Below are 25,639 nucleotides of genomic sequence, written 5' to 3'. Positions count from 1 at the left end.
TTGCCCTTAATTGAAAAGCATTATGGTTCTCTTGGATTTAACTTCCTTGTTTTTATTTTTACAAGAAGTCATCCCTGGCAGTGAAAAGCCGTTGTTGTTTTGGAGCCATTCTTGTCTTTTGGGTAAAGAAGTAGCCACCCAAAACCAAAAATGCTTTTATCTCATAGTTTACGTGCATCCAGGCAGTGTTCTGTAAAAAAATATTTATATCCAGAGGCTGGAAGGCTAAGGTCAAAGAGAGACAGACAGCCTTCAGGACACTTGACAGAAGAAGATGTCTTACTGTACTGTTGGTGTGCGTGTATCTCCCACTAATGGAGTTACGTCTGGGCTGCCATGGGTGAACAGACCCATAGAAGCCAGTGAAAGGTGCCTCGGGTGGGCATATATTTTAAGCAAGTTGGTTGCCGAGTGGAGGTGCTGAACTGATAGACTAGAAGACCAAAGGCCTCTATTCCCAAGACAAATAAGTCATGGTTAATTGCTTCGGCAAGTTTCCCCATCCTCATAATGTGGCTTAAGCCAATCTTGAAGGGATCGTACCTGGAAGTAGGAGAGAAATTTAGGGACCGCTCTGCATGTGAAAGGATTGCCAAAAACTTGCTTTGACTTCAGAAAAAGTTCTGTCAGGTTTGTGAAGTTGGGCCCATAGACTGTCCTGAGGCCAATACTTGCTCTTTGTGTCTTGCTGTATTTAATCAAAGATGGACAATGGGGTAGTGGTTTTGATAGACGTAAAAAATGACCTGAAAAATTCTATTTGCTGGACATTGGACTGGGGTTAAGAGTGACCACTGTTCATTACTATTCTTGGTTGTCTTAAATTGTGTTCAAAATGTTGACTGGTGTGAAAGGCTCAGTAGTCTGTTGAGCGTGGCTGTCCTCGCTGGGCAGGCAGCATGTGATGTCCGTGGGGTGAACGCCTCTTTCGCAAAACACCTGAAGTGATAAACTACTTTTTTATTTTGAAAGTCAGACGCATTCTTTAATTGTGTAAGTGCAAAGTTTATTTGAGATGCCGAACTTGTTAATGCTTTTGGACTCGGATGTGGTCAAGCTGTCTCTTTTGCAATTTTTTTTTGGTCTAAATTGCTGTTCATTTTTGACAAGTTTTGTCTTGTAATGAAATTTATAGCCATGCCTGGAAAATCATAAAATAATAAATAATTTAAATGTAGTGAACACTAATTTGGGAAGTACATAACTGCAAGTTGACTTGGAATGTGGAATATTAGGTAATTTAAACCCTTCTGTGAACTGCCCATGTTATTGACTGGGGGTTTACTTGTTTCATGGATATTTTCTTTGTAATTCATGCCATACAATATTCTTGGAACATGGTGATTTAAATCCAGTGCCATTTGTTACACCTCCCTTTTTCCTTCTGACTCTTGATCTTGTGCCTTGATCAAAAACAGTGTATAATCTATTTGCGATTGTTAGGCTAAGTACGAATGCCAACTATTCCTGCTGATATGTGTCATGGTTCTTAGAAAATACAAATGAGAAATCCTCTTATAAACAATAAAAATTAAGGTAAGTTCCTTTTTTTTTCTTTTTTTTAAGGGAAAAAAATCTTTATGGATTCACTTGTTGTGCATGGAATGATTTTTAATTTTACTCTGGATATCATCTCTGGAGAGAGGGAGCCGAACTGTAGGCCAGTGAACTGGAATTCAAAGATTGAAACCTTGAAACACACTAATGGGCTGGAAGGGTGACTTTGTTGGACTGGCTGTATATCCTGTATGTCATTTTTTCCCAAGCATTTTAGAGGTTGTGGTAACGATTACCTGCTATTTTTGAGGGGGCAGATGACCTGAAGAAAGTATTAAAGAACGTTGAAGAGACTCTTTTACTAGATGGAAAGTGAAACAAGTAGTAATGTTGCCAACCTCTATGGGTGAGGTCAGTAACATAGTTTTTCTGTTGTAAGTTTCATTCTTCAAGTGGCAATGTGTTAGTGAGGTGGGCAGACATGGAGAAACTGATGAACAAGACAGGTAAAGGAAAACCTAAGAAAAGGTTCTGTTGGTTTGTTTTTTCCACAAAAATTTGTTTCAATATGCGTTGACATCTTATGGCATCTTTCTTTGCTGGTGCCTGCTGCCATCAGTGTTACTGTGGCTTTTGGAAGGTCCTTTGTACAGCTGCTTGGGCAAATAGTAGGGCTACTTTCTTTTACACTGTGACAAGTTTGCTTTGCTTTTACTGACTGGTTCCCACACATTGAAAGATTGTTGCTTATTCTCATCATCTTTCCCAGAGTAATTAGAAGTAGGGTACCCATCTCATTTACAAGGTTCATTTGGAAGCGAACCATGTTTGCTCTTTCTGCGGTCAAATGACTTGACCTCCTCTGGCAGACTCTTGCAGTGATGTCTGGGATTGAAGTCATCCTGAATGATGGTTGGCATGACAAATTTCTTTGATGAAATGTGGAAGCGATCCCATAAAAGTACTCCCCAGGACAACAGTGTGTTAGCTAGCAGAGGACAGCAGTGTGTTAGCCAGCAGGTCAGAAGTACCAAATGGTGGTTGGTAGACAAACTCTAAAGCTGTGCTGAGTTTGGAAGAGTCTCCTTCAGATAAAATTTAATATCTTTTCCTTTGTACTAAGTGTGGTGGAAATATATGGAAGTTCTCTGCATGTTGGAGATTGTATCTAATCAACCAACCAAGTCTTGGTTGGGTTGAAACGCAGGGGAGTTGGAACTAGATGATCTTTAAGGTCCCTTCCAACTCTAACCATTCTATGATTCTATGTTTTCATCTTTCCTCTGAGAATTATTGGTACAGCTGATGGTATACATGACCCACTGAATCCATTTGCATAGTTGTAGTTAGGCTTGGGCTGTGATTGCTACTCATATCAAAACATTTTTACTGGGTTTTGCCAAGAAGCAAGCAAAACTGTGTGAACTTTGCAAGTGCAGCTGTGCATCGATGTCTTTTCTCCACTCTGTATTTCACCTTGACATTACTTGTAAACCTGGTGTTTTAAGGTGACTTAATCGATTTCTATTAAAATATGACAGGTTAGCATATTTAAAGTCCGGTAGTCCAAAATTATACATTTTTGTATGTTTTATAGAATGGAAAATGTCTTTTTTTTTTTTTCTTTCTTCAAGTGTCTTACAAAATGCATATGCATTTTTTTCATCCCGATGTCTAGTATTCTCAAGGTGATACTTCACTTCCAGTGATGATTCAGTATTTTTGGTTTTATTTTTAGAACTAAAGCCTTTGACATAAAATTATACAGATACCATGAAATTATAAACTGAAACTAATCTCAGGAGCAACGGGCTGAAGTTCTATGGCCTTGCATTAGGCTATATGTCAGGTATGATCACCTAATAAGTAAGATCCAAAGACACGTATTCCATGAAAATTTCAACTTTTTGTATACAGTAATGGCCACAAGTTCAAAAAAAAGTGATCCCGTGGGCTGTTCTTCAGCTACTGTGCTAGTTTTTTAAATGATAGAGTATGGAAAACTGAAGGAGAAATGCTGTCATTTAGTTGAAAATTTGATACTGCATGGGAATTACCCACTTAAAACCAGAGTTTGTCCCACAGCCCTAGAAACACTGAAGTGATCAAATCTTTGTCAAATTTATGTGCATTTACTGGAAAGTTTAAACATTTGTTTTGCTTAAGTTAACTGAAAAGGTAAATCCATTACCTACAGTACGCAGCTTGGAGTTTGTTCTAATTTCTTAGAGCTATTTGATGAAACATTGCTATTAACAACAGATTAGAACTGCCCGTTTGGGCAATAGCCATTTTTCCCTAATTGAAATGCGTTGGTTTTATTCAACCTGTTTTGCAGGAAGTCCAAAATATCTTGGGATCTGTCTTCTGCTGCTTGTTTCTGATGTGCTGATTCCTAAGATCTTGATTAAATGAGTGACACTTGTTCATCAAGGGGGTCCTATGGTCATTGAGCTGTAATGCCTGAACCTTTCAGATTTTACTTTGACAAGAAGTGGTGCAAAAGTTGTTGCTTGTTTCAGAAGAGACAAGACTTGCTTCACTAACCCTAGCCAACTAAACAAGATTAGAAATTTACATCAGACTTGTTTGTGTTGCTTCCACCCCTTAGGAACTGTACATCTGACTTAAAATAGAGTTGGGGATTAGCAATTCATCCCCCTTTGGTGACTTCCACTTCTTTAAACCAGAACGCTAATGCAAGAGTGTTGCAGGAATGGAGCCACCACATTTAGGGCAAGAAATTCGGCTCTTTTCCATGTCCCTTGCTTTTCACCATCTTGAGTTACCTCTCATCTCCTATCCCAGAGCTCTAGACAGAACCGAAGAGGCCTGGTGCCCCATCTTCTGCTGTTGCTGCCGGGGAAATGCCTGAGCCCCCCAGGGGCTCCTCCAGCATGCCCTGCCCTCTGCAGTGTTGCTGGCCAGGCAAGGCTCCTGTTGGGGCTGCTCCCAGAGCTACAACACCCGCGGCCAATGGAGTGACGTTCTGCCTGGGTCCTGTGTAGGATCGCAAATGATTCACAGATATGGAGATGTTTTAGCAGTTTTTATGCACAAAACTGTTTTGTACATACATGTATATGTAATAGGTGTATTAAGATATTTTTTTTTTCTGTGTAACTTGCTTTGAATTGTCCATGTCCATCAACGAAAAAAAGGATGGGAGGGAGAAGAAGCAGGAGAGGAGGAGAGGTGCCCCATCCACAAAGCATGTGAGGCTCTGATAATTCTTATGTTCACAGTGTCTGTCTTTCACAGCAGACTGATTTTATTTCTTGAGTTTTTTGGTCAATTGAAGATTGGCTGATGTGTTGCCAGTCACATTTAGAGTTATGGAATAATTACTTCCACCTTACAACACTACACTGTCGTAGAAGGTTGCTTCCACTATGTGGACATTCAGTACCTCTTGAATGAGGATAAATTATTGGACACAAAGGACTTAGTGAGACATGCCACAGCCCCTTGTTCCTCAGGAAGGTTGGTGTAGCTGGAACAGCGTCAGCGATGTCGTGTCCCTCTTTGACTTCTCAGTAGGTGCAGCTTCGTTTCTCCCTGACTGCTGCAGCATGCCTGACCTGTGCCAAAGCGGTGGAAAAAATAAGTTACTAACAGTTACAGTTTCATCTCCCTCTGAGTAAATACTCCACATTTGTAAAGACCGTATTTGGTACAAAACTTTGACAACCAGAATGACTTCATAAATGTGTGATAACTGGATGGGCAGATCTGGTGGATATAAGTGATATGAAGGCCTGTAATGCCACTCCTACTCTTCTGTAATAAACTCCAAATGTAGTGTTACTGGGCAATGTATTATTTTGGGGTATCTGTTGGAAGCATAAGCTCCACAGACTTTATTTGCAAGGGATGCACAAGTTAACTACTTCTGTGCCTTTGAGGTTTTGGATGGCTGGATGTCATGTGATAACCTTATTTGTCAATAAACACAGGGTTGGTTTTTTTTCAGTTTATCTTTGAGTAAAACATTAATAATTTTTATATTAAACATACTATGTGCTTTCTCTAACAGTATATTGTTAGTCCAGAAAATATATTAAAAATGAAAGTTCTGTATTTTTCATTATCAAATGTATTATCCGAAGCCATAGTATCTCTCTAAGAGCTTTTATTTTTCTAGTTTTTGATGGGCTTTTAATATTTACACACAAGAATTTTTGTTCTTTGAAATAATTTCTTTGAACTTCTCTCCATATTACTTAGAGGAAAAGAAAATGGGCGTGTTACCGGTTCAGTACACTACAAAAGGCAAGAATATTTATTGTTTTCGTAAACATCCTCAGAAGATTTACATGTGTCCCTTAATGGTGACCTGCTGTAGATCTTTTTCAAGGAATCTTTGAATATGTATGAACACATAGAATGGATATGGATTAAAAAAAAAAACAAACCAACATTTTTTAACCATAGATTTGCATTTTCAAATGATTTTGAAGCCACTTTCTAGCGTAAAATGCAAAATAAAGCAACTATTTTCTAAATACCATTTAACTATATATTTGTTTTATTGAATAATGAAATAAAGTAACTACTCTAGCTATGAGTTTTGTTGTGATTCTTCAGGGAGGCTTCACATTTTATAATCACACCACATAAAATAAATTAGTACAGCTCTGATCAAATCTTCCTTCTTGGCCCCGTTATGTCTGATGGTTTGTTTGTTTCATTTTTTTTGTGGGGAAAGATAAGGTGTGTGTTTTAAGTGGCCTAACCACAGTTGTAGTTGGGCCTTTCCAACTCTTCTGCCCCCACAGTTTCTGAAAGTTTCACGGCTTTTAAGTAAATTAAGTCTTCATGTTCAGTCTTTGCTGATTGTCATAGTAGCATCTGAAAAATCAAAACATAGGGGTTTTTTGAGTATTCTGGCTGGACAAGGAAGGAAGGAGATGTACTTTTTTCTCTTCTTTCTTTTTTTTGACTTCTTGATTTTGATTTTGCCAAGAAATTTAAATACCTCTCTAAGCATCTCCACTTCCTGTAAACGACTGGTTTATGGAAATTTGCTTGATTTAGGGAATAATAAAAAATTTGTCTCTAGTTTGAAAATGCCATAGTTTAAAGCAAGTTCTGGGAAGTATGTTGTGATGTATTTATCATAGAAAAATGTTAGGTGTCTATTTTGTAAATATGTATGTAGGAGAAGCATTGAGGTACATTCTTAACAGTGTTGAAATTAATATATCTTAACTCCAAAATACTTCCCTGACACTCATGTGTTGAATGGTGTATTCAGTTGGTATTCAGAAGTCTTTAGTTTTTGAAGTTATTTCCATAAAATGCAGGTCTTCAGTGAAACATCATCTGTATATTGATAACATTTTTGTTACCAGTAACAATGTAGAAATATGAAGTGTAGAAAACAAAGTAACTTGGGAAAGTTAGCTGGATTATAGGTTGGCTAGTTGCTAAATCAGGCTCTTCTGTTGTGTTTTGATTTCAGCACCTGATTTTCCCCGGTTATATGTATAAAATATAGCTCATACTAGCACAGTGTGACTCTTCCATCATATTGTAGTGGCTAGGTCACTTGCAAGGTTAAAACTAATAGACCTGGGATTGTGTCTCTGAGAAGTAATGAGAATGTAAGACTATATGTACTGACAAGAATGTAAGACTATATGCATTGACACAAAAGATCCATCCAGTTCAGCATCCGGATTCCTATCACAGGTCCATAATGTCTTACTGTAGAGGGAAAAAATGGGAAGTGTTGCCCAGCGGTAATCATTGGGAGCGTTCGTGGCTGGCTTTGTTGGGACTAAGGTAGATTTCAGCCTTGTTTTTGAATGCCAGCAGCGTGAGCTGAGCTCCCCAGATCAGGGCCCACCTTCATTCCCTGCGTACATCTGCTGGAGGGTCGCGGCTGCAGTCTTGGGCAAAGGCTGGCACATCTGTGGGAAGAGCGATGGCATGCGTGTTTCTGTTGATCGTGGCAGGGCATGGTGTAAGTGGGAGTACAGTATGATTGCCAGGTCACTCACTTGTGTTAACACAATTGTTCGTTGGGCTAAATTTTCATCATTTCTCTTCCAACAATGTTTCTCTAAACACTCGCTGGGGTCAAATGGTAGAGCTTAAGGCGTTTGTACAAGTCTTTTCTGAGTCATAACCACCGAATACATTGCTGTTACTGAACACTGTATTAACTTGAACTTTAATTTTCAAGAAGAGGTTGGTAGCGTATGTGATGAAACAAAACCGAAGCACCAACTCTGAGTGAAATCTAAAGTCACCAGCAGTGTACACACTAGATACCTGCAAAGTCTTCAGTGGAGGCTTCATGTGCTTAAGGTCTGTATCCCAAAATGAGGTCTAGCTAACTGCTTTGTGTGAGTAGACTCCTAGTCTAGAAAATTTAGAGAGAGGAATATGGCCACAGAATAAAACAAATTGTAATAGCACTTGTAATAATAATTCTAGGAATTAATCTCATTATTTGAAATCAATACTATTTTGGGAGTGTAAGTGTAAATCATAATAGATTTACTGGCGTTTAATCTTTCTAAAATTAGGAAGATTGACAGAAAACTTCCTTAAAAAGAAAAAAATCAGAGACTTTTTTTTCTCTGTGGGCTTTTCGCCACACAGTAACTCTATACTGTAGCTCTTAGATGGCCCCTCATGTTTTCAAGGCTTGCACATTTCTTCTTGCTTGTTTGGGTCACAGTTAAGGACCAAACTTGATCTTTGATTAACAGTGCTTTCTAAGAACAAAGAAACAGAAAGAAAGTAAAACCAATGATGTTTACATCAGCTTGAGAACCTTGAGCTTTTGTTCTTAGTCTACTTTTCTGTGGAATTAGATCATAAATATAGTTATTTTAAATAGATGTATTCAAAGCAACTAGACAGTCAGTTGAGTGAGCATTTCCAGCTAAACAATTCCTAATGCTTCCTGAAAGTGACGCTGTAGAGCTTCTTCCCCTGGAAAAACGAGGTGTCTGTAGGAACAGCTCACCACCGTCCTTTGCGGCTGAAGGAATAACTAGATGTCCAAACATTCCAAAGGACAATGGAAGTTTTAAATTAGTGCAGTTTTAGAGGAGTCAATCAATTTTCACTTATGATATAGTAAGGTCAGAAGTTTCAAAGTTAAAATTTAAACTGTTGGTGCACGCCAGGTTGTTTACAGTGTATGTACGTGGCTAGAGAAGGTTAAAGCCCAGCTTACAAATTGTTTTCAAATTTGTTCTTTTCTTTGTCTGGTTCATACATTTAGTGTTCTGTACTTTGTGTTTTGATTTGATTGTACAAAAGAGTATGTGTTGAGTGGGAGAGTAAAGGACACTTGATCTCTATTTCATTTTAATTTGGAAAAAACTTCCATAAGACAATGTAATACAGAAGTCTAGGATGAGTTTATTTCATATGCCTTTTGAGAGGCATGACTTCCAGAGAATTAATATTGGAAAAAGCTGTATTTTTACCCAGGTCATCAAGGAATGATGATCAATAACAACAAAGAATTTTTTCCCAGATGCCGATGGCAAATAAGGTAGCATCCTGTTGCAAAAGATCCATCAGTGTTTCAGATTCTATTTCACTCATGTTAGAGGCATCTCTCTTCTGTCAGGGCAGGTCCTTAATTGATATGTTTTTCCTCTTTCCCACATTGTACTCATCAGATCTCCTGAGAATTCTGCTTATTTATTTAAACTGCCCAAGAATAAAGTAGTAGGTTCTGAATGAGAAGGTGGAAAGTGTTGTATTTAAGGATGCTTCTTTGAGATAGAACGTTGTAGGAGTGTTAAAACATGGAAGTCAGTGCATCAAACAGTTGTTGATGTGACAGCTTATGCCCGTGACTACAGAAACTCAATGGATCTGAAGGATTACCACTTCACAAATCTTTAAAACCACACAAAGATGCTTATTTTTTCATCATCAGGATACCTGTGTCATAATTGTGTACAAACTGTGCCAATGCTTCTCTATTTTCTTATCAGTAAAGATTTAATAGCAGGGTTGCTTGTCTTCTATTGGATTTTTTTAAAAAATTCTTATTGAGATAAATCATTACAACACCTTATCTTTAAAACCAATTCTTTACAAGGATCAATTTCAATTTTAAGTTCAGTTTGGCCCTGACACTAGTGCAATGCAGAAAAAGCATATTGATTAAGATGGTGTTTTGGAGGTTATCTCTGCTGCCATTAGTGGCAAAACATAGATTTAGTGAGGACGTCGTAGGACGTCATAGTTTCTGTCCCTGTGATCATTAGGCCTTGATCCACCCATAGTGACAGATGAAATTTTACTGTTATTCATTTATACCTATTCCTGTGTTATTTTCCTCCATTTATCCAGATAAAGTTGTTTGTTATGCTCTAGTTCTTCATACCTTTGGATATTCACAAAAAGCAATGAATGATGGACAGCTGTCAGTTAAGTTACAGTTAAAATAATGTGAGATAATTTTTTTTTCAGTGCAAGTGAAGATCTTAGTTAATCATTCTTTACTGGTATTGGTCTGTAAAATGGGAAGTTCCTGTCTTTATTGCTGTGTGTTATTTGAATATATTCAATATTAATTGAATTATTCAATGTTAAAGTACTTACTCAAGTGGTTACAACCTAGTTTATTCTAAAGAATTTAATCCTTTGCACTTGGACATATACGTCTCTAATCAAAGCTATTAAATGTAACAAAACTGATTCCTTGCATGCACACAAAATAATTTTATTGTCAAGTAAAAGTAATGGCCTTTGCCTTTTTTGCTTGTTCATGATGGACGTTTTCATAAATAATGGGAATGAGAGTCATTATTCTAACATACATACATACATATATATATATTTGGGTTTATCCTTTCCATTAGTAATGCTTTATTTGGCTCTCTTTCATTTTTGTTCTGTACACTTGTTCATATTTATGAAGCTTCAACTAAGATGTGAATAGAAGTGATTAATTTGGGGGAAGGGATTTTAGATCTTTATATGCTAAATAAAGTCTTAAAGTGTACTGAGACATAGTAAATTATGAGGAGGGGAAGAAGAAAGTAGTGATTGGACTGTGGAACTATGTGATAATTTTATGGTCTGCTTTTCACTAAATGAATGCTCCCTTTTCATTCATTCGTCCTTTTCATCAAATGTTTGAGCTCTACCTTCCCAGTGTGCTCCCAATACCTGTCTCACTTGTTTTCAGCCAAACCACCAGAAAAATCTTTTTCCACCTGACTTGTTCAGAAGAGGGCACTTTTAGTGTGGAATCAGTTGTCTATTGATTGTAAAGTAAAGAAGATTTTTATTTTTCTGAGCAAGAAACTGTAACTTTGTTATGTAGTGGAAGAAAGGCATATCCTGCTATAACTGCCTTATCTTTTGTGGAAAGATGGGTAGGCAGGGCTTGTTAGGGAAAAATGGCGAATCTCATCATTAGGACACCTGAATGCTGTCTTGAAAAATATAATCCTCTCTTTCCTCTGTCATAATTAGCACTGAGTATATCACTCAGACTGAATATTTCAGAGATGATTGCTAATCATTTTCCCATCTCCCTAACAAAGTTTGAATCCCTGAGACAAGGGACAAGCTGAATAAAGCCTTTTCTCTTTTCTTTTCTTTTTTTTTTTTTTCCTTTCCCCCCGACCAAGTAAATATTGTCAGAACATCTTAGAATAAAATAGAGCAGGCTGATTGGGTCTTATAGAGAGATGCTATGCTACAGACAAACCTGTCTCACTTTTATGTTGGTTTTTGGTTTGGTTTGGTTTTGGTGGGGCTAACTGCAGAGAGGTATTTAACTAGCATGCAATGTTATCTTTGATATCCTCTGTAATCAGTGATGAGAGTCATCCAGAAGGCTATTGAGTCCATCTAAGTGAAATTCCCCTAGAAGGTCATCAGACTTCATCCCCTTTTTCTACAAAGAGGTATAGAAAGGCTAGTTGGGTTAATTTAGTCAGTTAAGTTAAATATACTTAAATGTGACCTCCTAAGCGTTGAGGTTTTTTTTCCTTTTTCTACTGTCTTCTGAAGCTAATGCAGGATAATACCCAACTTTTCATTCATTCATTACAGGCCTTCCCTTGGGACTGTAAACTGTGTTAGTAGGTGAACGTTGTTAAGGGATTGTGCTGCCGAAGTATAAAGCGCTTAGGCACAGCACTGAGCTATTATGGTGTAAGTTAAGGTTTGTTCTCTGAGTGACAGTAACTGATCAAGTTATGGTTTTAAACCATAATTGTTGTATTTTACTTCATTTTGCAATAAATCTCAGAAGGTGTTCAGGTGGCAGTGCTTTATCATTGACTTCAGCAGGTCCTTCCTCTGACCACTCAGCTGTTCCTTCCAATGAGCCACAACAGCAGCTTGGCCACATGTTAAGAGGATTGGAAAATCGATCTGGTGTAATTAAAAACAAACAAACAACAAAACAAAACAAACAACAAAAAAAACCCAAAACAAACAAAACTGGCTCCAAAAAACATTTATTTGATTGAATCAGTCCCTCAGTCTGGTTCAGTGCACGGCCATAAGCATATTTGCCAGCATGACGAAGCAGGTGTGGAAGGTCATTGGAGCTGTTGAGCCACCAAGTGATGTCCACAGAACAGCCTCAGTGAGTGAGCCCTGAGACAGGGGGAAGAAGTTTGTGTATCCTGACAGCATTTGTGTCAGTTTTCCTTTCTTTCCGTTAATGTTTTGTTGAGTGGCGTGATGTTTAAAAGTTAGTTTTGAAACATACTGAATACTAAGGAAGGTGACTATATATTCCTTGTCTGCTTTCAGCTGGGAGGCTGAGGGCTCTATTCCCTACAGCTTAAGCAAATTTAAGTACTGCAAATCTAAGTGCTTGCCGTCATTGCCACCACTGCCTCCTCCAGCAAGCCACTCATTCTTCCCCCTTCCTTTGCCATGAAACTGATTTGTGTTGCTGGGTCAGGTGAATGCCATTTAAGGAAGCCTGTCTAGCTGAAGGCTGTCCACTGCTTCTGTAGAAATAGTTTTCTGGCAGTTTTCTGACTGGTTCAGGTTGAAATCCAAGAGTTGCCACTTCAAGTAAAGGAGCAGGAATATAAGGCATGGCTGAAGGGAGACAGGAGAAAAAAACTGAGTAGACGTTGGGGGATGGTTGCAGCAATGACTTGGGTCTGTTTTAAAAAAAATAAAAAAATAAAAAAATCTTTCAAGCTGCATGTTTAATTTTCAGCTGGATCAACTCGCTGGACTGACTTGCATGTGGCTGCACGGCTTCTTGCCCTTGGCTTGTGCTGACTCAGAGAGCCCGTGTCCCAGGACTGCACCTTGAGGTCACGCAGCACCATGCAGGGACGGGGCGAGGAGCAGCACCCCTGAGAAAAGGGGCTGCGCCAAGTGATGGGGTGGTCCTGGGTAGAGTAGAAGACACTGTGCTGTATAGTTTTAGTGGCTGGTTACGGGTCCGTTTTTAATGTGAAAATGGGAAACTCGTGGTTGCAACAATTTGGGATTCCACTTACTTCTGGGTACTACAAAACTGCTACTTATTAGCAATTCTGTGGATTTTACTTTCAGCAAGCTTTGTAACTGCTAGGGTTAAACTTTTTGTTACTTTTAGTGTGCCACACCAGTAATGAAACGTCTGCAGCCCTGTAAGGTTCTTTTCCCAGTCTACCTTGATTACATTATAATGATGCTCTGGTGCTGTTGTGCAAACCTGGCCTGAAGATGGGGGTGACATACAAGCATAGTTACAAGTATAATTTATGTCTAAGGATTCTTGTTATTCGTTGAGTGGGCAGTGGGCAGGAGTGGGATGGGACAGGATGTCTTCTTGTAGTTGAGCTCACTTTAAGCTGCATTTAATTTAAAGTGCTTATATTCATAAAGATTATTTTTAGCCCCTCCAATGGATTTAAAGTTCAAAGTATAAGTGCTGTCAATTTCTTTTGGGTGGAAAAACTTACGCTTTAATTACTTTTGGTTTCAGTTTCACAGGCAGGAACAAATTATTTTCACTTTGAATGTGTTTATGTGAAGGTGGGAAAGCTGATAAGGAAAGTAAACTGTGTTGGTCTTTAACTCCTTCCAATATACAAATAAAAATTGGTTAGGAAATAAAAATATCTACTAATACTAAAGACTACAAGGCTAGCCATGTATTATGGCAGGATTTGGGAACATAGAGACAGTAATTGAGTGAGAATTTAGAAAGCAGTCAAGTAGTTTAAGTGCCCCAAATCCAATGTTCTCAGTTCTGTGTGTGTGTAGGCCCCTTATTTTGTTTATATTAAGCAAAAATATTCTGTCAATTATTTATGTGTAGCTAATACTTAATTAAGAAATGTATTATTTCTAAATGTAAATTCTAAATGTTAGAACTAAATAGTTCTAAATGTTAAATTTTCTAAATAATACTGCATTATGTATTAAGCATTTTAAAGACAATTTTCTTTTATTAAAAAGATTTAATATACCTATTACAAATGTAGTCTGCATTTTTATACAGTTTGAAAACATAAAGGAGATTAAAATATTGGTTATTTCAGGGGTGTAGCACACAAAAATTAAGGTTGCATGAATGTATATTCAGGTGACTCGTTGTTTTAACAGGTGCATGTAGCAACAATTTTAAAAGTTATACTTTGCTTCTAAACTTGTACAACTTAATGTCATTGCCAGCCATTGGCATTGATCCTTCATTTAGTTTAAAAAAAAATGCAAATTATTAAATAAATAATTCAAAAGTACAAAACAAGATTACAGACAGTTTAAAAAACATTCTGTTGATCATTGTCTGTAAACTCAATCCAATATATTCAAATTTATTTACTTGCCAACAAAGTATTTAAAACAAAACCAAAAACAAACAACAAACACTTTACACTACTTATGTGAAAATGACTAAGTCAAACATACTTCCACTGTGCCAGTTTTTATTGAGTGCTACACTTTATTAAGAGCAGAATCAAATTATAAAATAGGCCATTATTATTGCCCCTTCCATTTTTCCTCTGTTGTTCAAGTCTGACATTGTTTTAACAGCCAGCCTGGCCTAGGCATTGGGGTTTTTTTATACCCAGAAAGCTAGAATTAAAACATTGCCTTCTATTTTTGATTATTTGCAAGATAAAAGCAACAAAACAAAGTGTACGCTTAGGGATACAAAGTTGCCTCAGAAAGTTCTGCGAGGTCGGAACTTTCTTTTTATAAAGTTACATTTTCCTGGAATTTGTGTGATAGAGGAATCTTTCTTTAAATGTCTAGATGCAAAGAAACTATGCATTGTTATTTCAGAGTGATTACATTAGGCGTTCATTAATAAAATTTTCCTGGAATTTCTAATATGTGCAGGTCTTTCATTGTACTTTTCTGAGAATAAGAAATTCTGTTCTGTTCAGTTTTACTCATCTGACAAAACCGAAATGACGTATAAGGTCACTTCCATAAAAACAATCAGGACTGATAGTTATTGTGGCTTATTTGAGTCTGCTCTATCCGATACAGGCCAAGAATATATAATCACTTTTTCTAGAAAGATGATTTCCTAAAAATAATGTAATACAAATTTCACTGAAAATATAAGGAAAACAATTTTGTCTCAAAGTTATATTTGTTATATTTCAAAAAGTAGAAGTTACCCAGGCCATTTGTAATTCTTACAATGACAAGTCATTAGGGTGGGTATGACACTGTCATAACATAGTAAGGCAGAGGTGTCGATTCAAATGAATGAAGATTCAGAGAAAAAATGAAGATTCACTACTGCATGAGCAGTAGTCGCTATTAGCTGTAGATACTAATCATAAGCTTTTTGTCTATCTCTTATTAAGAGCAAAAAAATGCTAGTAATGACATGTGCTGACTAGATAGGGACAATAATAGTTGAGAAGAGGCAGAAAAATATTATTCTATGATCCTTTAAAAAACATGCTGTGCATCAAAATACTGTTGAACTCTGGCCAAAATCTGGATGTTGTGTTAAAAATTTACAGTGACTTACACAAAATATTTCTTTACTCTAGTAGGAACAAACAAATTTAATTTTTTCTTTAGTCTACAGGAGTCAGGATTTCAAACAAACAAACAAACCCCCTAACCAACTGAATATATCTAAGATGTTGGGGTTCGTATTTTGTTTTGGTTTAATTTTAATTGTTGTAGAAGTGTAAATGACATAGGATAGGCCAGGATATAACATAAATACTAGACTGCACATGTTGATAATGATCACAGAAAGAACTGTGGAAAGGCTGAAATGAAAATTGTTTAGCAGAAAACTGAAGAGAGCAGAGTCACTGCTTGCACAGCTGTTCATGACAATTAGAACTTGTCTGTATTTATTTCTTTATTCTGAGGCTAAAAGTTTTTGGTTGACAAAGATACTCCTGTAGTTATAGTAAACTTCATGACACCTGATACAGTACTGCATGATATTCTGATTTTTAAAACCTAGCTCTTTGGTAAGTCAACATGGCCCATATTAAATACATTTCAAACTGGTTAATTGACAGATCATAAAGCAGTAATAGATGAAGGACGTCCATGTTGGATTTTATAGAAGTTCTTCACAGTCCATTGCTTTGAGGATTTGGATAACGATCTGGAGGAAAGTAGAATATAATCTCTGGTAAAATGCATACATGCAAAAAATTGATGGATTAGTAAGCGTGAAGGATGGTCTATACTTAGTTAATGGGGATCATTTCAACATATGTTAATATAGCTTAATATATCTGTCTAGACAGTAAGATCATACATGTAGAAAGGAGAGTAGTACTTTGAAAAGGAGTAATTTAGTGATACGATACAATAGCTAAAATGCACAGTGCAGTCCCTTGGCATGGATATAGGGGATCTCACATGGAATTAAGTGTCCTTTTATTTTGTTGTATAGCTCTGGTGGGATAATGTTTGAAAATTACATCTTGTTTGAGATTAAGATGCAAAAACCCCAAAACCTAGATAACCTTAAAAAGATTCAGAAAAACATGTCAAGGACAATTAAAAACCTTAAAAACAAGTAAGTGAACAAACTCTGGTGTATCGTAAGAGCCTGGAGAAGCTCAGTCTATTTAGTTTAGCAAAGGGAAGTTTGGGAAGCGACTGATGGCCTATAGGTACTTAATGGGGCAAAGATTTCAGAAGGAGCAGTCCTTTAGGTATAGTAGGCAATGGTATGACAAAATACAGGAGCTGAAAGCTGAACTGAGGTGTATTTCTTCTAGAAATATAATACATTTAAAAACGAAGGCAGTTATCTGTCAGAACAGTTTATTTAAGGATGTTCTGGATATATCAGCAATAAAAAGCCGTGAATTTTTCCAAAAAGATGCCTTTAGTTCAAGCACAATATAATGGCCTGATGCAGGATTTTTGGAGTGAAATTATCTGTTTTACAGGAAGGCAAACTGAAAGATCATTTCTCACACAGGTCATCTACAAAATCTGACAGAAGTGTTTTCAGCATCAAAGGCACCCTGTTCTCAGTTGTAATGTGCATCTGTATTTTTGAAGGGAAGGCTGAAAAGAGAAGAGAAAGAGAGGGTTGGGCATGTGGGGAGAGGACATAATAAAGATGAGTTTAAATTTATTTTACACAGACAGAGGAATTAAGTATGAGATTTATTAAATCAAAATATGTGATTATCCAAGCAATACATAGATCTTCTATATAGGATTTTGAAAGATTTTTACATGATAATTGTGTGAATTAGCAACCAGCTGGGAACAATACCCTGCTATTTGTTAAAGGAGAGACAATATAGTTCTTCTAGACAGGAAAGAATCTACATTGTTAACAGATGACCTGAAAGTTCAGCTCATTGAAAAGGCAAATATTTTGACCAGGAGAATAATTCTTCCTGTGGAGCAGTATGAGTTGCCGTGCTTAAGCCGTACAGCTATTTTTAACCATGTCACAGCTATTGAGCTTAGTCTTCAACTTACTTCATAAACAGTGTAAAAAAGACTAAGTGAGTCTTTCTCTTTGATGAATGTAGAGGCGAATATGTCAGAATACCTTTTTTTTGCAGTTTTTGTTTATTTTATGCAATTTCTGTATTGGTTTTAACAGTTCAGATATAGATTTTTGTCTCTTGTTGTCACTACCTGCCGTGTTCTATTTTGTTAAACTCCAGAAGCACTATTGCATCAGAGTAATTGTGGGCAAAAGCTGGAGTTGGATGTGGAATGAAGGTTGTTATGATCAAGGGGAAAAAAAAAAGTTAAGACTCTATATAAAATCCTACTTTCTGCGAATGGCACAGGTACAGTTTTCCAAAAGTTTGTTCTTTAACACTTCTATGGTTTTAAAAATTTTATTCCAGTATAATAGCAGTTTTGCAGTGGAGTTTGAGTTCAATATCTAGCTTTTCAGCTTGCCTGCATTTTTTCAGATGTTTAACTTCAGCATCTAAAATCTTTATCAGAAAATCTTTAATTTGATTTCCTGAATTCTAGAGGTTTCTGGTTTGAATGGTGATTTTGTTTACTATGATAAAGGTCTCTGAATTACTTTAGTGCTTTCTAAGAGTAGAGTTGTTCCTAAATTATGTCTTGCAAGTTAAGATTCTTCAGTTCACAAGAAATGTTAGTAATGTAATTAAGATCTTATTGAAAAATATTTGAAGGAATGAAATGCTGTTTTCAAGACCTACACCTATCTTAGATTTAAAATATCTCATTTTTCAAAGATGGTATGATGGAGAATGATGTATCAAGGAAAATCTATTTTAATGTTAAAAATGGGCATCACTTAGTAGACAGGCTTACATATCTAGGTATTTCTTTGTGGCAATCTCTGAATGTTATTTTGTGATACACCTCTTGAGATGCTGTATTGTGTATCTAAATTCTATATGATTTCTTTGGGTCATGCTATAGAGTTTATGCTTGCTTACTCTGTGTATGTACATAAGTGTCTATTACATCCTTTGGGAAGAAAACAAGCATCTTGCCTCTTTAATTACCATGCCCTTCCTTGTAACGTGGTTGTAGCTTCTCACGCTTTATAGGAAAACATGACCCAAATAGGAGAAACAACTATGAATTGCACAGAGTGCAAAGCTGTGTGAATTTTGTTTCTTTTCCACTTTTGCAATTAGTGAGTATAGTCACTGTATCTATCTAAATGGTGAAATTTGGTCCAGCCTACTCTTATCCTTCTTCTTTCCACCACTTCCCTGTGCCCGTGCTCATGGGTTTGTGGGGAAAATGGAAGGCAGGCACGATGTACTGAATTTCATGATAACTTGCTTGGTGATTTGGTGGCAGACAGAGAATAGGCCAGAGTACCTTTGAATATTATTCATGGAAATGAACTAGGATGTGTAGCCATGCACACAAATGTTCCTTATGGTAGGGCATATTTTGGTAGTTCATGATACTTTTTAAATAATTCATTTGACACTATTTAGAAAGACTATTTGATACCAAAAAAAGGAGATGCAATATAATTGAAACTATACCCAGTCTGCACTGTGATACAGTTAACTGGCAATGCATATGTGTTACCAAAAAAAAAAACAAACGAAAAACCCCCCCGACAAATTTCAAGTTCAACTCCCACCAAATTATGAGATAATTACATTTGCTTGCCTGATAAAGACATGTGCGTATAAACAAACCACATTTAGGTTAGCCCCTTGTTCATATATACTTGATAAATCTGATAAAACTCTTGCACTCCTGCAAGGAGGAAGATTGTGAGCTCTCTGGGGCAAGGGCTATGTCTGAGCATCTTTTCTTTTTTATTTTTTCTTTATAGATTTTATACCACGTCGTAAAAAGACTGTTATTTACGTCACAAATTCAAACACTCTAGATTGAGGAAATGCCAGATTTATGGTTGCCTGTGAGTTCTTAATTCTCTTTCTTTGTATCTAATTTGTGCACAGACTGGATCGTGGGTCTTGTGGTCAGGGAAGAAAACCATTTGCAGTCGTAATTAAAAGAGAACTAGAAGGTGTACAGCTAATCTACCCTTTCCGATGAATTCAATGGGAAGGTATACTTCCCTTTTGGTGTGCCCAGGAGAGAAGTGTAAGAAGCCATGAGCAAAAACCATGCTACTGGCATGTGTAGGTCCTCCTCTTTGTCTTTCTTCTCAAGGACTAGAGATTCCCACGTAATTCCAAGGCAATGTACGTTGATATCCTGCCTTCCCCCCACCTCCTCAGCTGGATGTTCTCTCTACCAACACTGGCACTCAGGATTTCAAAGTCAGTTTAGGGAGTTTATCCATCTGAAAATTCTCCCTCACAACCCCCCACTATTTTTTTTTTCTCCTGTTTTGCTTAATAGGGTTAGTTTGAGGCCATATTTTCTCCAAGAGGAAGTTCATTTTAAATTTTGGCAACCCCATGAGTATTGCTTTATGCAGCTGTGGAAAAGCATCCTTGGACAGTTCAATCTGCTGAGTTTCAGAAGCTGATGGCAAATTTGGAGGTGATATAGCTTCTAAAAGAGACTGACATTGTAAGGAAACTTTAAATTTCACATTATTTTACTACCAACGCCCCTATAATGAAATGTCTTTGAAGTAGCATGCAAAATTACATTACAGGCATAATATCTTTGTAGTTGAAATAGCAATGGTGTTGTATTTGTATGTGGAAGCATCTAGAATGAATTTGTTCATTAAAAACTTGAGTTGTATCTACTTAAAACAAAAATGCAAAGCCCAAATTCTAGAAAACCAAACTTTCTAGAAATGTATTGACTAAGACTGCCTGTTGTTTTATCACAAGAGAGCAGAGTCAAATTTTGGTTTTCTTCTAGAATTCGCTCCTTATTCTCTTTTGTTCAATAATTTTCTTAACTTGAAATGCATATGAGGAGTTGATGATTTTGTTGATGTTTTTTTGCCCTTTGGATAGTAAAAAAAAAAATATGGGGTAGGGGGAGTACTTGTAGTGAGCATTTCTGTGTTCCCATCAATACCTTTTTTGATTATCATACGTATAAACCTTGTATCCAGCTGAATAGGTAAGGAGTTGATAGTTTTTTCCATACCAACAGACCTGTCATTCATAATAATGATTTTCTGTTAATTTGTCTACATGGATTTCAGTTAGTGTCCTCGCCTCCGTGTGCACACATCCATTTTCTGGGCTCTTGCCTGCTTCCTAGGAGATGCTGCCCCTTGCCTTTCCCCACTTGAACTTATACCTGTTTTTAGGAGAATAGTATATTTCCTGTCCATGTAGCTTCTCTTGCTGTCTCTTATCGGGCTTAGAAAACAATAGCAACCTGCCTACAACATATATATTTACAGTCCACCTTTGGCAGTAGATTGGTCAATGGAAAAGCAAGTCCACCCCAAAGCATTCATCACTGCCCTCTACCTGGGATTACTGCCCTCTCTGGTCTGCTGGCTGAGCTGCTCATGGGAGCTCTCCCTAATCCAATTCGGTCAAATTGAGCCATGTTAGGAAAGATTTGTTATTTAAATTACTTAAGCTGATCTAGCTTATTTTGACTGACATGTTTAGGGAGTACTTATATACGCAGCTGAGCCAGAAGATTTGAGAATTGGTATAACCGTCAGCAGGATGTGATGATAAGCTGGGGGCTTGCACGGCAAAGAGCAGGTCTTTCCCAGCTGTGTCCAAACTGGTTGAGGTATGCTCATCTACAGCCTGAAATTTGAGAACCTACTTTTCTTCATGGAACACTCTTAGGGTTTTTTGTCCATTAAAAAAAGAGAAGACTGCCAGCACCAGTCCCTCTTTGAGTGTTCCTGTTAGCCGCAATTTCACCTGGAACCACCTAGGGTATATTGGCCAAGAGGCTTTGATTGTCCACTTTTGAATGACTCCTGCCAACATTATTTCAAAGTTGAACTAAAGTGCAGGTCTCCCTCTGGTGCCTACTTTGTAAAAGCACAAGATTTTATAATTGGGCTGAGCAATTGAAAACCAACTGTATGAAAAGAGAAAGGTCTCTTTGTTGTCCTGGTAATAGCAGTTCTGAGAGTGCTGACAGTAACATTAGACGATAGACTACTTTTTTTCTCATGGTACATAGTGCTAATCTACACATAAATTCAGAACTGTGTATTCACTGTCAGCTGCAGCAGTGCTTGTCCTCTGCACCTCTTCTAACAGTAAAATCTTCTGTTTGGGGGGTATGTTTCTTAATAGATATATCAAAATAAAACCAGAGGATTTTTGTCAGTTTCTAATCTTTTTTGCTTCCTTACCAATCCCTTTTAGCTGTTCATTTTGGAAATTACTTGACCACACAAAAATTGGTCTTTCTTATACAACTATAAGTTTTCTGCCTTGATGGATTTCAAATTGTGACTGTCAAGATCTAATTTAAAGCCCTTACCCCACTGATGAAAAGGCTTAGACATCAGAACATTGTTAGGAGCACACCACCACATGTCCCCAACAAAATGCTAAAAACTGATGTCATCACTGAGGGAGGAATTTTTCATTTAAATCACCTTCCACCTCAGGGCCTCTGTCTCCTTCAGACAGCCACATTTTACATAATCAGTACTTTGTTCACAGCTATCTGTGTGTAAATTTTTCTGTTCATATTCCCAAGAACACACAAGCACAAATGTTTCTCACAAATATCCTGGTTATGCCATACATCAAAAGAACTCCATGCATTTTGGACTTGGTACCTTTTGGTTGTATCTTGCTGACTTTGAGAATACGTTGACAGCCCCTGATATCAGTAAGCAGTTCTCAAACAACCACAAGGGATGTGCATGACTCAGTCATACATGTTGGTATTTCCAGAAATAAGCCTGCTTTGAAAATGCCTAAAACAACTGTTTTGAAACACAGTTCTATACGAATACTGGTTAATGTTTCAGGCACATGATTTTCTCACCCTGTGTTGTGAACCAACATATGTTTAAACACTTCCCTGGTATGAGAAACAAAGCAACATAACGGACTCATTTGGACTTCCTCAGCATGAGCAAGGTCAGGTAGACGCTTAGAAATGATAAGCCAAAGGCAGCCCCCCATCAGTTTACCTATTTGATACTGTTTTACAGAATAGCAGTCTAATCCTGCATTGCCTGGGGGTAGCTCTGTAGACAATGCCCAGCAGAGCAACATGCTCGGCTGAGGATACTTTGTTCTGAAGCAGAGGAACAAGGAACTGTGTGGAACAGGAGTTCATCGTGGGGAGTTCCATCTTCTCATGATGTCCATTGCTCTCTGTGGGGGGGACAAGCAGCTAGAGCTGAGAAGATGACAGGTGGCCTTTTGACTCGCTTTGTGCTTTACTGCTCTTTGGAAAACTGTAGAGGACGATGATGATCAGGTTATTTTGGGGTTTATATAAAAAGCCACCTGTTTGTCTTTTTGATGGAACTACTGCTGTACAGTACTTTCTACCTGAAACCTTTGTATCCTTTGTTCTATCCTAATCCTCACTTTTTTTTCACTTGGCTTCTTTCACAGACAGTGTTCCTTCTTCCCTTCTGCTTGAATCCTTATTCTCAAACATTATTTCCTTAAGCACTTACAAAAAAATACCATCTATTCTTCCACCTTGAGAACTGAACACAGCAAGAGATGCAGAGTTGTCTTTTAAATAATGCTCTTTTTTTTTTCAGTGTACTCTTTATTGTTCATTTCTGTTGACCCTCTCATACTCTCTACTCTTTTCCTTCTCTTACTGTATTTTCAATCTTTTTGGATCTACTATGTAACTAAGTGCTTACCAGCAGGATTTCAAGTTGTTTGGCAGGTGCCAAGCTGAGCATTTTTTTAGATTTCCTCCGGTGTCACTGTAAGCTCTGTTTCTGCTGATTTTGAGCACTGTTGGTAGTCAGCAAAATATCTCACAAACTCTGTTGGCGTGATTGAACCACACCACTAAATGTAAAATTCAGTGGTTAAAACTGAATATATTTACCTTTGACCCTTTGCTCTCACACCAGTCTTTAAATATGAAAGCACATATTGTTGTTGTTAGATCCATTGTACCTGGATCCACGCTAAGGAGAGTTTGTTGGAAACTGTTCAGAATAAAGTAAATGCTGGTGCTTTGCTAAGTAGTAGCATATCCACTTCTGTTTTCTAAAAGACAATATTTTTTTTCCAAAAAAATTTAAGATACATTGAAAAAATTGTTTGTTTTTTCATGTCTGAAACATGTATGTATGTAGATTTGTAGGCCAGAAGCAGTTACAGGGATGTACATGTATCGGATACACTCTATAATAGTATGTGAAAGGAGCATATGTTGATTCCCCGATCTTAAAATGGTTATCTGAACGAATCCTCATAGCCTGTACTTACGTCTCCTCATGTTCCTTAACATACTTCCCTAATTAAACTGTTCATTTCCTAGATTTAAATAGCTGTCCCCAGCTGTTGTGCATTAGCAGATCCCCACTGCTAGTCTAAAAAATTGGCTGAAACTGTTTTTTAAATTTAGAATTTGGTCTGAGTTTAATTTAGCCAATGTTTACTACTATAACTTCTCTTTCTCTGGAGAGAGAGGCTTAGGCAGTGAAGTAATAATATTTAACAGATATAGTAACTCTCGGGTAGCTGTAAGAAAACTGAGTCTGAGGAATTAAAAAATCTCTTCTTGACAGAACATGAAAGTAACGATATTGTGCTAGATAAACAAATAAGAAACAGATTAATAGAAAATTCTGAATATGTGATGATATGGCTAGGAGTATTTGTAAATAAGTATTTAACTTTATTGAGAAACAGATATATCTGTTAAAGACTGAACTTTCTATAATGTACCAAGGTACAGAAAACTACAGAAAAGTATAAATTACTGTGTAATTTTTCTGCCACAGAATTACATCACTGAATCAGTCATGGGCTGAGCTTAAGTAAACCTGAGATTTAAGTACCTAATCCATTCTTAGCAGTAGTAGCAAAATTTTTATAGATGCACAGAGATACTTTCTTGATTTTGGCTTATTTGACTGTCTCAATTAATTGAGTAACTTATAAAGCTAAGAAAACATTTTGGATTTCAGAAATCAATGTCTTATATATTCCTGCCTAAATAAAAGAATAGGTATGAGTTAAGATGTTACTTCCAAAATCTTTAAGCACAAAACCAAGTTTAGCTCCCTGCTACTGATTATTTTCTCAAAACAATTTATAACGAAATCATGCTGCGTAAAAAAAAATAAATCAAAAAATCCAAAACAACCAAGTATTTAAGTGCATAACATATTTTTATTTTTAGTTAAATAATACTAAAATAAACAATCAGAAAAGTAAACTTCATGCACTGTAGTTAAATTTTAATTTACATACAAATAAAAATTCATGTAAGTTATAAATAAACCCCTGGGTACTCAGTTTCCTTAATTCTTTTAGGATTAAGAATGGTCCATTTCTTTGCTGAATAAAACATCAGTTAAATCTTTTCACACCCTATCATCACACTAATAAATGTGAGTGATGTATCGTCCTGTTCAGCAAGACCTGCCGACTTTGGTTCAAATGTGGCATTTATTATTTTGACTTAACAACAATGACCAATGAAAATGCGCCTTTCCTTAGAACGTAGGATGCAGCTGCTGTTAAAACGTAAGATTCAAGCAAGCAGAAAACCTTGATTTAAACCAGGATTAAAATCTGTGGTGGTTTTAGTTTTGTTTGTTTGGTTGGTTGGTTTTTTTCTTTCTTCCAGTGAATCCATTCTGCTGCTCCCATACCTCCAAATTCATTCATTCTCGTTAAAGCAGCTATCTGGTGCAACGGGAAAGGGTATACCCAGAAAGAACTGAACAAACCGAATCATAAAGGATTTGTTCCCAAAATGTAATGAAAGAGAGAAATAAAAGTGGACTCTGAATCTTTGGAAGCTGCAGATATGGTTGAAGAGGAGTGAAAAGACCATTGAACTGAGCTGGAGAAAGCAGCTCTCACTAAATTGATCTGATTCATTGCCATTTTGTGTGAGTGTCCAGGGCAGTTAAAAAGAGCAGGAAAGAAGGTGGGAGCAAATTTGAGTTATAGTTAATTTGATTAGTGGCTAGATGAAGAGAAGGATAGAGTGGGAAAAGTAAATTTCAAGAGCAGGTTGAGCAAGAGCTAGCTGACCTTTGTTCCAGCCCATTTGTTAGTACCTGAAACATTCTTTTATTTTCTCCTTTAAATTTCGCTTTCTATTTGGTGTGGTTTGTTTTTTTTCTTATTCTCTGTGTGCAGTTGTTAGGGTTTTTTCTGATAACCAACGC

General features: G+C 37.0%; 1 protein-coding gene across 2 annotated transcripts in view; it reads left to right on the top strand.

The window, feature by feature from the left end:
• The window catches only part of CDYL (chromodomain Y like), a 102,619-nt gene that overhangs the window by 1,313 nt on the left and 75,667 nt on the right, over window positions 1-25,639 (top strand). The gene's annotated exons all lie outside the window — the stretch shown is intronic.

This window comes from Larus michahellis, chromosome 2 (genome assembly GCF_964199755.1).
Source record: "Larus michahellis chromosome 2, bLarMic1.1, whole genome shotgun sequence".
Taxonomy (NCBI): Eukaryota; Metazoa; Chordata; class Aves; order Charadriiformes; family Laridae; genus Larus; species Larus michahellis.
This window is presented reverse-complemented; position numbering and strand designations above follow the sequence as displayed.